Source organism: Elephantulus edwardii, unplaced genomic scaffold (assembly GCF_000299155.1).
Source record: "Elephantulus edwardii isolate Elephantulus edwardi_28Jun2011 unplaced genomic scaffold, EleEdw1.0 scaffold00272, whole genome shotgun sequence".
NCBI lineage: Eukaryota > Metazoa > Chordata > Mammalia > Macroscelidea > Macroscelididae > Elephantulus > Elephantulus edwardii.
In genome coordinates, this window is record NW_006400022.1 from 527,248 (window position 1) to 539,700 (window position 12,453).

Here is a 12,453-nt window from a genome sequence, read left to right on the forward strand (position 1 = left end):
AAAGCACCATAAAAGGTAAGGAAGGGCATTATACACTGATTACACGCACAATAGGTCAAGAAGACAGAACCTTGGCCATCATTTATGCACCAAATGATAGACCTGCAAAATACATAGAACAACAGTTAACAGAATTTAAGAAAGAAATAGTAATCACCACAATAGTGGTAAGATTTCAACACATCACTATCACCAAAGGATAGGTCAACTCAAAACAAACTTAACAAAGATGCAGAAGATCTAAACTATAAAGTCAGCCAATTTGATGTGGATACATTTAGGTTACTGCACTCGACTAAAATTCAACTTACTTTCTTCTCAAGTGCACATGATACGTTCTATAGAATCAGTCATATATTGGGACATAAGACAAGCCTCAACAAATTCAGAATCATTGAAATAATACCTTCTCAGACCACAATGCCATAAAACTAGAAATTAACCACATGAGGGTAAAGCTTACAAACCCACTCATGTGGAAACTAAATAACTCTGTGCTGGAACATGATTGGTTTAAAAAGCAATAAAGAATGAAATTCAAAATGTCCTTGGAACAAATGAAAAAAAAATGAAAACACAATGTATCAAACAAAATCTCTGGGATACAGCTAAAGCAATCCTTAGGTGACATACCTATAAAAAAGGGAAGAAAGAAAGAAAAATCAATGGCCTAACTCAACACCTTCCTCAAAGAGGAAAAAGAGCAACAAACTAATCCTACAACCTCTAGAAGAAAGGAAATTATTATGACAAGAGATTAAATTAATGAGATAGAAAACAGAAAACAATCAAAACCATCAATAAGATCAGGAGCTAGTTTTTCAAAATTGGCAAACTTAACAAAAAAAAAACCATGCAAAAAAACAAACAAACAAAAAAAGTCTCCTGTACCAGTCGGATCTGATTTGACGGTACACGCACACAAAAATAATAAAATTAAAAAAAAATTTTTTTTAAAAAAAGAGAAACCACAGATAATTCAGTTAAGGAATGATAGAGGTGACATCGCAACAGGAAATAAATAGATATATGCAATTAAATAAATAACTTCAGAATACTATGAAAAAGCTTTACTCTGATAAATTTGAAAACTTAAACAGCATTTCTTAAGCTCAAGGACCTGAAGAACAAATTCAAGCCTCAAGTTGCAATATTTAAGGATGCTTCGGGCAGAATATTAAATGATTCAGGAAGTATTAAAAGAAGATGGAAAGAGTATACAGAGTCATTGTACCAAAAGGAATTGTCAGACACAGAAAAAATTTTATGAAACAATGTATGAACAAGAGCATTATTGTGGTGATAAAGGAAGAAGTTCAAGCTGCTGTGAGAGAATTGGCCAAAAAAAAGGCCCCAGGAATTCAATACATAATTTTATATATTTCAACAAACGGATGCTGCCCTAAATATGCTCACCAAGTTGTGCAAGATATCTGGAGAACCACCTGGCCAACTGACTGGAAGAGATCTATATTTGTTTCCATTCCAAAGAAAGTGATCTGACAGAGAATGGAAATGATCGAACAATATCATTAATATCACATGCAAGCAAGATTCTGCTGAAAATTATTCAAAAACAACTGGAACAGCACATCAACAGAGAACTGCCAGAAAGGCAGGCTGGGTTTAGAAGAGGCCGTGGTATTAGGGATATTGGAGCTAATGTTAGATGGATCTTGGCTGAAACTAGTGAATACCAGAGGAATGCCTATCTGTGTTTCATTGACTATGAATACCAGAGGAATGTCTGTGTTTCAAAGATGTTTGGCTGTGTGGACCACAACAAACTGTGGCTAACTCTAAGTAGAATGGGAATCTCAGAACACTTGATCATGTTAATGCAAAACCTATACTTGGACCAGGAGATAGTCATCAGAACAGAGTAAGGAAACAATGAATGCATGGTTCAAAATTGGGAAGGGAGTACGCCAGCAATGTGTCCTATCTCCATTCCTTTTCAGATATCTCCATACCTGCAGAACAGATTATCCAGGAGGCTGGACACTATGAGAAGAAATGTAGCACCAGAAGCCAGGAAATTAAAGGACATATTGTGTTGGGAAAGTCTGCTGTTAGAGACCTCTCCAGAGTACTGAAGAGCAATGACTTCAGTCTGAAGACTACAGTGTGCCTGATGCAGGCCATGGTCTTTGCAATCACTTGCTATGCATCAGAGAGTTGGACAAGGACTAGAGATGCTAGAAGGAGATTTGATGCCTTTGAGCTGTGGTGGTGGAGTTTTGAATATACCATGGATTGCTAAAAGAACAAACAGGTTAATTCTGGAGTGGGTTAAACCAAGTTGCTACTTGAAGGCAAAGATTCTGAAGCTTTGTCTGGCATACTTTGGACATGTTGCAAGGAGAGACCAGTCCTTGGATGTCATTCTTGGGAGGGTGGAGGAACAGTGCAGGAGAGGAAGACCCTCAATGAAAAGGATTTACTCAGTTACTGGGGTTATGGGGGTAAGTGTATCAGAGACAATGAGTTTGGCACAGTATAGATCAGAGTTTAGGGCTGTTGTACATAAAGTAACTAAGAGTTGCAGGTGACTTGATGGCACATAACAACAAAAAGCAAGGAAACGGACACATTCCTTGATACTCATGCCCTACCCAGATTGACCAGGGCAAATGTTGAACACTTAAGGAGCTCATCCCAAAAGAAGAAATTGAACATGTCATAAAAGACTTACTCATAAGAATATTTCTGGACCAGAGGGCTTCACAGCTGAATTCTACAAACCATTCAGAGAAGATCTATCACCATTTCTACTTAAAGTTTTTAAAAAATAGAAAAAGAAAGAACACTTTCGGAGTCATTCTATGAAGCAAGCTTAACCTTAATTACAAAACCAGACAAAGATAATATCAAGAAAGAAAACTACAGGCCAATATCTCTCATAAATATAGATTCAAAAATCATTAATTATCTAGTCAATAGAATCTGAAAGTCATTGTAATTAATTATACTAATCTACTGTAATTAAATCTTATCTGTGTGGATGAGCAAATAAAATTGTAATGACAATGTTATAAAACATAAATGTTTGAGTGAAAATCCAATGTGATTTGTAAAGTTTCTCTGAAAGAAAAAAAGTTAAATAGAAAAAGTAATATGCAAGATTTTCTAATCTTTATGAATTCAGTTTTATTACATCTATAAATGTATATTATGCTAGTAGATTAAATATGTTTGTATATACATACATATTAAGATATATAGAATATATTCACATAGTCTTATACATCACTGATACATCTGCACCCTTTGCCACAGTCACGGTGTCAATCCATCTTATCCAAGGCAGGTGTATCAGAGATAGTGAGAGTAGCTTAGAATAGGGCAGGATTCAGAGTTATTGTTCACCATGAGTTTGTAGTCCACTCAATGACACATAACAACAACACCCTGTCCATAACTGGACTGCTAACCAAAAGCTTATCAGTTCAAGTGTAATTTTTAGTCTTATGACTAGAAGTTAGTATTATTGTAATCTCGAGATTGTTGTTGTTGATGGTGACAGAGTCAAGCACAACTCATAGTGACCCTATGAACAAAAGGCCTGAAGCCTGTCTGTAACTATTGACATTTATGAAAGTTCATAGAGTTTCCAGAGGCATGGTGTTTAGGAAGTGAATGCCACTCCTCAGTATTGTCGTTACTTTCCCTCAAACTGTGTGTGTTATTTTCATGAATGGTGTTGAATCATTCAGGGAGCACCCAGAAAATGAATGGACACTCTTTTAATAGAAGAATGTAATATAGGGCAGTGATTCTCAAAGTTTCCTTGGACCTAACATCTGGAAACTTCATGTTTTGTTATTGTTGTTAGGTACTCTCAAGTCAAGTACAACTCAGAGAGACCAAATCAGCAATATATCTGAACCCCAGAAACTTCATAGTAAAGAAATTCTCATCCTTATCCTAAATCTGGAGTTTGTTCAAATGGTGCATAGACTCTGCTGGTCACCTATTTCACTCCACCCAGAAGTATCATGTTAGAAAAACCTGGTGACCTACTACCCAAAGGCCAGTCACTGAAAATCAATAGAGGATTGTTGTGCTCTTACACACAGTGGTTCCCATGAGTCAACTACACAGTAACTGGATGTATTGATTTACTCTAGAATTACTGTGTCACAAATTCTATCCTGGAAAGATTAGCAATTTCTTCACCTGACTCTGGTGTGTACAAAAAGTGTGAGGACCCAGCCACAAAAAGTTGATTAAATAAGATTGGAACTTAGACTTGAACCATTAACATTTTGGTTAACAGTCAAGTTATATGCAGGGTATATATGTGTATGTAGACTACATGTCTTCATATATTTTTAAAGTTTGAGGATCTAATGATAGGGAATTGGAGGAAGCTCTGCAGCCTAGTTTCACTGGGGAAACTAGGGAATTTCACGTGACTAGCAGTTTGAATCCACCAGTAGCTCCATAAGAGAAACATGGGCAATTTCCTCCCATGTGACTTATAGCCCATTGGAAGGTCAGCTATGAGTTGACTTGGATTCAGTGGCAGTGAGTTTCGTTTTGTTCTGGATTGTGTGTGTGTGTGTGTGTGTGTGTGTGTGTGTGTGTGTGTGTGTGTGGTGGTGGTGTTATGCATGGTCGAATCACCTGCAACTCATAGCAACCCTATGTAAAACAGCCCTAAACGCTGCTCAATCCTGTGCCAATCTCACCGTCTCCAACACACCTACCCACATTATCCCAATAATTGAATTAATTCATCTCATCAAAGGTCTCCCACTCCTGCGCTGTTCTTCCACCCTCCCAAGCATGGCATCCAAGGACTGTTCCCTCCTTGCAATATGTCCAAAGTATGTCAGATGAAGCTTTAGAATCCTTGCCTTCAAGGAGCAGCCTGGTTTCACCCTTGCCAGGATGAACTTGTTTGTTCTCCTAGCAGTCCATAGTATATTCAATATTCTTCTCCAACACCATGGCTCAAAGGCATCAATTCTCCTTCTATCATCCCTCATCATTGTCCAGGTCTCTGATGCATAGCAAGTGATTGCAAATACCATGGCATGTACCAGGTGCACCTTAGTCTCCAGACTTACATCGTTGCTCTTCAGTACTTTGGATAAGTCTCTGACAGCAGACTTTCCCAATGCAATACATTTTTGTGTGAGGATGACTAAATGGTAAAAAAAGGAAGACTCTGAGGTAATCCCAAAAAATAGCTATTTCAGAAAGCTGTCTTCTATAAAATTTGGAAAATGAAGGCAAGAATTTGAACTTAACAGAACTTAGAAGCTTGAGGAGAGCCCACAGATATCTGGGTCCTAACTTTAAGGAAGAAGTTACCACTGAAGAGCCCTGTGAGACAGTCTTGGGCATATGGGAAAGAAGCTGGAATCCCCTAGCTGTTGCTGCAGGGAGAAGGGACACTAGTGCTTGGTTGTCAAGAAGTGGGAGCAAAGCTGGAAGAGCCAGACCTTCTCCTCTCCCCTGTCCTCTGTCTCCCTTTGGTGTTTTCTATTGGAAATATGTCATGGGAAGAAGCTTACAAAGCAGAACCAGAGTCTGCAGAGTCTTCTCTCAGCACCAGAATAAAGACGAAGGAGTATGACAATAAAAGACACCAATTTATTCACTGATACAGCCCAGGAGTACTCCCTTTTCAATATTCAGTAAAGGTCTGTGATGAAGGAAGGGGTGGAGGGGAAAGAAAAGGAAGGAGCCAGCTCCAGAACCATGTCTTGTAGAGGGTAATCCCAGTGTTTGCAAATAGTCCAATTTATTTGTTTTTATTTTTGAGACTCAAAACTTAATTTGTAATACCAAAGTTTTCAATAATTAAAAAAATTATATATGGCCATAGTAGAATTTGAGGGTCAGATAAAGTAGGAGTTTGTGCCTTCTAGGAATATTCTGGTCACTCGTGAATTATAGGCTCATTTCTCTTAAATCCATAGACAGTAAACAAGATTTCTGGAATTTGGGAAATGTTTATCTAAACTTGCAACATCGTTGTGGATCTCAGAGTTAAAGCCTATTCATGGGAGAAGGGAGCTTTTAGAGCCCTTCTCAGAGAAAAACCAAACCCAAATACATTGCTGTTGAATCATTGAGACTGTTCTGAGTCATTGATATCCTAGATGCTGTATGAATAGTGTAGTTCTATAGGGTTTGCAGGCTACCAGACAATTCCTCTCCAGAATAGTTGAGTGGGTTCAAGCAGCCAAGCTTTATATTAGCAACTGATTACAAATAATTTATGCTACTCATGGTAATTTACACTCTACATGTGTGTCAGAAAATAACATATATAGAGATCAGATGCTCAGGATTAGCAATCAGAACAATGCCTGGGGCTGACTGTGGAAGAGATCTTGATCATTGTTGTTGTTGGATACCAATGAGTCAGAACCTACTCATAGCTGACCCTCCAGCTGGTTTTCAGAGGCAGTTTAATCACATGTGCATATATTGCTCATCTTTCTCCTGCAGAGATCTAGTGGATTTGAACAGCATGACTTCAAAATTGTAGTATAGCTCCATACCACGAGACCACTAGGTGTGATCATGCAAGTTAAAATTGAAGCCAACAGCAATGAAAACAAATCCACAGGAGTCAAATACTGTAGATTTGATGCATTGAGTACTAATGACTAAAGGATGAGTCTGGATGAGTCATAAGATGACATCATAAACATCATCTAGAAGAAAAGCAAATGAGCATTAAAAAGACAAGATAGAAAGAAAATCCCAAAATGGATGTCAGAGGAGACTCTGAAACATGCTCGTGAATATGAGAAGCTGGAAAAAAAAAAGAAAGGACTGATGAAATAAGAGTTTAATAGGATCACAAACATCATAGGGCAAATAAATGAAATTCTTTCTTAAAAAAAAGGAGTTGAATAGGAAACTTTGAAGGGCAGCTCAACACAGTTGACATTCTTCAATCTGCAAGAACTGAAGAACAAATTCAAGTCTTTATTATACTGAATGATTCTATGGGCCAGGTATTGAGTGATGCAAGGAAAAAGCATCAAAAGAAGATAGAAAGGACACACAGAATTAATGGACTAAAAAGAACTGAACTATTTCAGAAAGTGGCTTAGTGGTAAAGAGTTGCACTGCCAACTGAAAAGTATGTAGTGCCATCTCAATAACACACAATAACAACAGCAGCATATGGCCAAGAACTAATAGTACTGGAAGAAGTCTAAGATGCTCTAATAGCACTTGCTAAAAATAAGGCCCCAGGAATTGACAGAACACTAACCGCAGTATTTGAGTAAACAAATGTCACCTTGGACATGCTCACCAATCTATGCCAAGAAATGTGGAAACCAACTGTAAAAAGATACATTGAAAGAAAGGGGATCCAACAGAATGCAGAAATATTAAAAAAGATTACTAATATTACACCAAGTAAAATCTTTTTGAAGATTATTTCTAAATGGCTGCAACACTACATCAGCAGATAACTATAGGAAATTCAAGTTTGATTCAGAAAAAGCCACGGAACTTGGCAGGGCCTTATTTATGTCAGATGGATTTGCTGAAAGCAGATAATACCAGAAAGATATTTACTTGCATCTTACTGACTATGCAAAGGCATTTGACTGTGTGAATCATAACTTAGGGGTAGCATTGATAAGCATGGGAATTTCAGAATACTTAATTGTGCTTATGTAGAATCTGTATATTAATCAAGAAGTAATTATTAAAATGAAACAGAATACTACATGGTTTAAAATCAGAAAAGGTATGTCAGCGCTTTTCTTTCACCATATTTGTACAAATTGTATGCTGAGAAACAATTGAAAAAGTTTGATTGTGTGAAATAGAATGTGGTATTAGGATAGAAGGAACACACAATCTTGCTTGTAGAAAGTAAAGAAGTCTTAAAGTACCTAATGAAGAATATTAAAATTGTTGTTATTGATCATCTCACCCCAGTAAGAATAGCAAAATATAACAGAACAGCAAGCAACAAATGCTGGCGAGGATGTGGAGAAACTAGAACTCTTATTCACTGTTGGTGGGAATGTAAGATGGTGCAACCATTGTGGAAGGCGGTGTGGCACTTTCTCAAAAAATTGCAAATAGAGATACCATTTGACCCAGCAATCCCATTACTGGGAATATACCCCAGAGAGACCATGTCTACCATCCAAGCAGATATATGCACACCCATGTTTATTGCAGCTTTGTTTACAATAGCAAAGAGTTGGAAGCAGCCTAAGGGCCCATCAACAAATGAATGGATAGAGAAGCTGTGGTATATCCACACAATGGAATACTATGCAGCATTGAAAAACAAGGAACTCATGCAATATTACTCAAAGTGGGTGACCCTGGAGGACATTATGCTGAGTGAAATATCTCAGTCACAAAGGGACAAATACTGCATGGTGCCACTGTTGTAGAATGGGTCTGTCATCAGGGTGGGGGTATGACAGAAAAAACTGGATAAATTATGTCTGTTGTATTGAAACAGATGAGGGAAAGAACAGATTAGAAGTGCTATATGATTGAGTATTATGTTTAGCACAGGAATCCAGAATTACGGTTGCATAGAGAAGGGGTGGGGGGTGGGGGGAAGGGACGTGGGAATTGTATACTAATGAAGGAATTTTTTTTCTCTCTTCGGAGGGGGAAGCGAGCTGGTGGGGAGGGGTGGGAAGGGAGAAAATTGCGGCAATGAATGTATGGAAATCCAAACCTCTGTAAAAAAAATAAATAAAAAATTATTAAAAAATTGTTGTTATTGTTGAGTATTGTTGTATTGTTGTTATTGTATGCCATTGAGTCAATTAAGACTCATAGTGACCCTGTGAACAGTGGATCTGAACCTTGCCCTATCATGTGCCATTCTAGTTATCCCTGACATACTGTCCACTGTCAACCCATCTGTGGAGGATCTTTCTCTCTATTACTGACCCTCCATCTTTCCAAGCATGATGTATTTTTCCAAGGACTGGCCTTTCTTAACAGGTCCAATGTATGTGAGATGAAGCTTCATCATCCTTGCTTCTACTCTTCTCCAACACCACACAATGCAAAAGCATTTCTTCCTCTTCTGTCATCTTTATCAACGCAAACTATCAAATTAATAGCAAGTAATGAAAATATCATTAATTGGATCAGCTGCATCTTAGTCTTTAAACTGGCATGCATGCTCTTTAGTATTTGGGAGAGGTCTTAGACAGTAGGTTTTTCCCAATGCAACAACTCTGATTTCTTGACTCCTGGTACCAGTGTTATTGATTGTGAGTCCAAGTAAGATTCAATATTTTATCCATCTATCATGACGGAGATATTGGTCTAGTAGTGAGAATTTTTTTTCTTGATGTTTAAATGTAATCAATATTGAAGCTATAGTATTTGATGTTCAACATGAAATGTTTCAGATTCTCTTTACTTTCAGCAAGAAAGGTTATTATCATCTGCATAACACAGTTTGTTGGTGAACAGAAAGGAAAAAAAAACCCTCTCACAACTGGACCAATCAATGTGCAACATCATGTTGTTGTTGTTATGTGCCTTTTGGTTGACTTTGACTCATAGCTACCCTATGAACAAGAACTTTGAACACTACCCTATCTTAAACCAATCTCACTGTCTCTGATGCACCTGCCCCCATTGTCACAGTTTCTGTGTCAATCCATCTCATTTAAGATATTCCAGTTTCTCTCAATTACGTGTCTGCTCAAGTAGATCCACTTACAGTATCAAGGAACTTCTTGGCCCTTAGATTTCCTTTCTGTCTCCCCAGGCTCTTCAGGATTACCCCTTCCCTTGTGCTGATGTTATTCAGAGGCCTTTTCTTCTGTTTACTTCTTTGGTAAATGGGGTCAGGGGGACACAGGGATTAGTATCTTAAGGACTGAGCAAAGAGAGAGGGCTAAAAGATCCAGAATATTCTGCCTTGCCCAGAGTCAGAATACTATGGGCATCTCCTTATTTCTCCTGGTGTGGTATATGACACCCTGGGGGTAGAAAGGAAAGAGAACAGTCCCTTGGATTAGTCCAGCAGTAGCTTCAGTCCTCCTAGCTTATGGACAATATTCTGTTGCTTCCTATAACAATAGTTCTTCACTTATGGACTCTAAACCTCAGAATTTGGCTCACATTCATGTAATTCTTACTCTTTCTTACCTTGTCATTTATAACCTGAGTCTGAAAAGTCTTTTTTTAACTTGTTGCAGTTATTATGTGCCTTCAAGTCGACTGTAACTCACAGCAACCCTATGAACAATAGATCTGAATGTGGCCCTGTTCTGTGCCATCCCCAACATCTCTGACCTACTCAAGCCCATTGTTACAGTCATCATGTCAAACCATCTTGTTGAAGATCTTCTCCAATGCTGACCCTTCACCTTTCCAAAAATGATGTCCTTCTCCATGCACTGGTATCTCCTACCAACATGCACAAAGTATGTGAGTCAAATCTTCACCATCCTTACTTCCTGATGCTACACTTCTCCTCATAGAGCCCAGCCTCCCGGATAATCTGTTCTGCATATAGGCTGAAAAGGTATGGAGATAGCATCCCTGACATACACCCTTCCCATTTTGAACCATGCAGTGTTTCCTTGCTCTGTTCTTATGACTGCCTCCTGGTCCAAGAATAGGTTTTGCAATAGCACGATCAAGTGTTCTGAGATTCCCATTCTTCTCAGAGTTAGCCACAGTTTGTTATGATCCATACAGTCAAATGCCTTTACATAATCAGTAAAACACAGATAGACATTTCTCTGGTATTCCCTGCTTTCAGTTAAGATCCATCTAACATTAACTACAATATCCCTAGTACCACAACCCCTTCTAAATCCAGCCTGCACTGCACTTCTGTACTTATTTGCTGTTCCAGTCATTTTTGTATATCTTCAGCAAAATCTTCCCTACGTAGGATATTAATGATATTGTTCTATAATTTCCACACTCTGTTGGGTCACCTTTCTTTGGAATGGGAACGAATACAGATCTCTTCCTGTCAGTTGGACAAGTGGTTGTCCTCCCGAATTCTTAGCATGACTTGGCGAGCATATCCAGGTCAGCATCTGTTAGTTGATATATGTCAATTGATATACCATCTATTCCTCGAGCCTTATTTTTTGCTAATCCTTTCAAAGCAGCTTGAATTTCTTCCTTCATCACCATAGGCTCTTTTTCATATGTTGTTTCATGAAATTCTTCTGTGTCTGCCAATTCCTTTTGTATAGAGTGACTCTGTATATTCTTTCCATCTTCTCTTAATACTTCCTGGATTATTTAATATTCTGCCTAAAGCATCCTTAATTATAGCAACTTGAGGTTTGAATTTGTTCTTCAGTCCCTTAAACTTAAGAAATGCTGAGCAAGTTTGGCCCTTTTGATTTTCTGATTCCTGCTCCTTGCACATTTCATTGTAATATTTTACTTTATAGATATATAAGCTGAAAAGATGTGAGATGACCTATGGAAATATCAAACTCAAATGCACACTCATTTACTATGGACCTGAAACTGCTTATAGTTGACCCTCACTTGGGTTTTGGAGGCTGTAAATCACATGGGAAGGGATTACCTGTATTTCTCCTGCAAAATTACTGTTGAGTTCAGACCACCAGAGAGGTGAGGCCTTTGCATTAGCAACAAAATTCCTTACAGACCATGCCATCAGAGCTCCATAGAGGTTAGAATGCTTAAACACATGTAGATTTAGCAAAGGATAGATCTATATGTATATTTTTAAAGCCCTGAAAGCACCAGTTAATAGTGAAGTTTTTTAAAAAGTGGCTACCTGTGTCAGCAAATGGAGGGGTGGGAAGTTGACAGGAGGTTGTGTCATCTGCATAATGCAAACTCATCAATGACCTACACTATGCAGATAACACAACCTTGCTTGTTGAAAATGAGGAGGACTTGACATATTTGTTGCTGAAGCTTTGTCACTTGACGTATTTTTTTGCTTTAATATAGATTATGTCTCAAGATCAAGAAAATATTGTCACCACTGGACTGACAGGCAACAACACACTAGATAGATAAAAAAATCGAAACTGTCAATGAGATAATCTTACTTGGATATACACTCAACATCCTTGGTACCAGCAGTTAGGAAATCAGGAGACTTAGAACAAATGGTTATGTCTTGGAAAGGGTGCAGCCAGAGAGCTCTTTGGAGGCAAGAATGATGAGACATCATCTCACATATTTAGAGCATGTTTCTACGAGGGGCCATTCCTTAAAGAGGGACATGAAGTTGGGAAAGGTGGAGGGTTGGCAAAGAAGAGGAAGACACTCGACCAGGTGTATTGAAACAGTGACTGTTACAATGGGCTCTTGTGTGTCAGGAAGTGTGAGAATGACACAGGATAGAAGAGGGTTCAGATCTTTTGTTCATAGGATTGCTATGAGTCGTACTTGACTTGACAGCACCTAACAACAACAACATGCCATTGAGCAAGCCAACTTTCAGGGATCTCTCCAAAGTACTGA

General features: G+C 38.3%; 1 protein-coding gene across 1 annotated transcript in view; it reads left to right on the forward strand.

Moving 5' to 3' along the window:
• The window catches only part of LOC102855057 (clarin-1-like), a 97,710-nt gene that overhangs the window by 70,743 nt on the left and 14,514 nt on the right, over positions 1–12,453 (forward strand). The gene's annotated exons all lie outside the window — the stretch shown is intronic.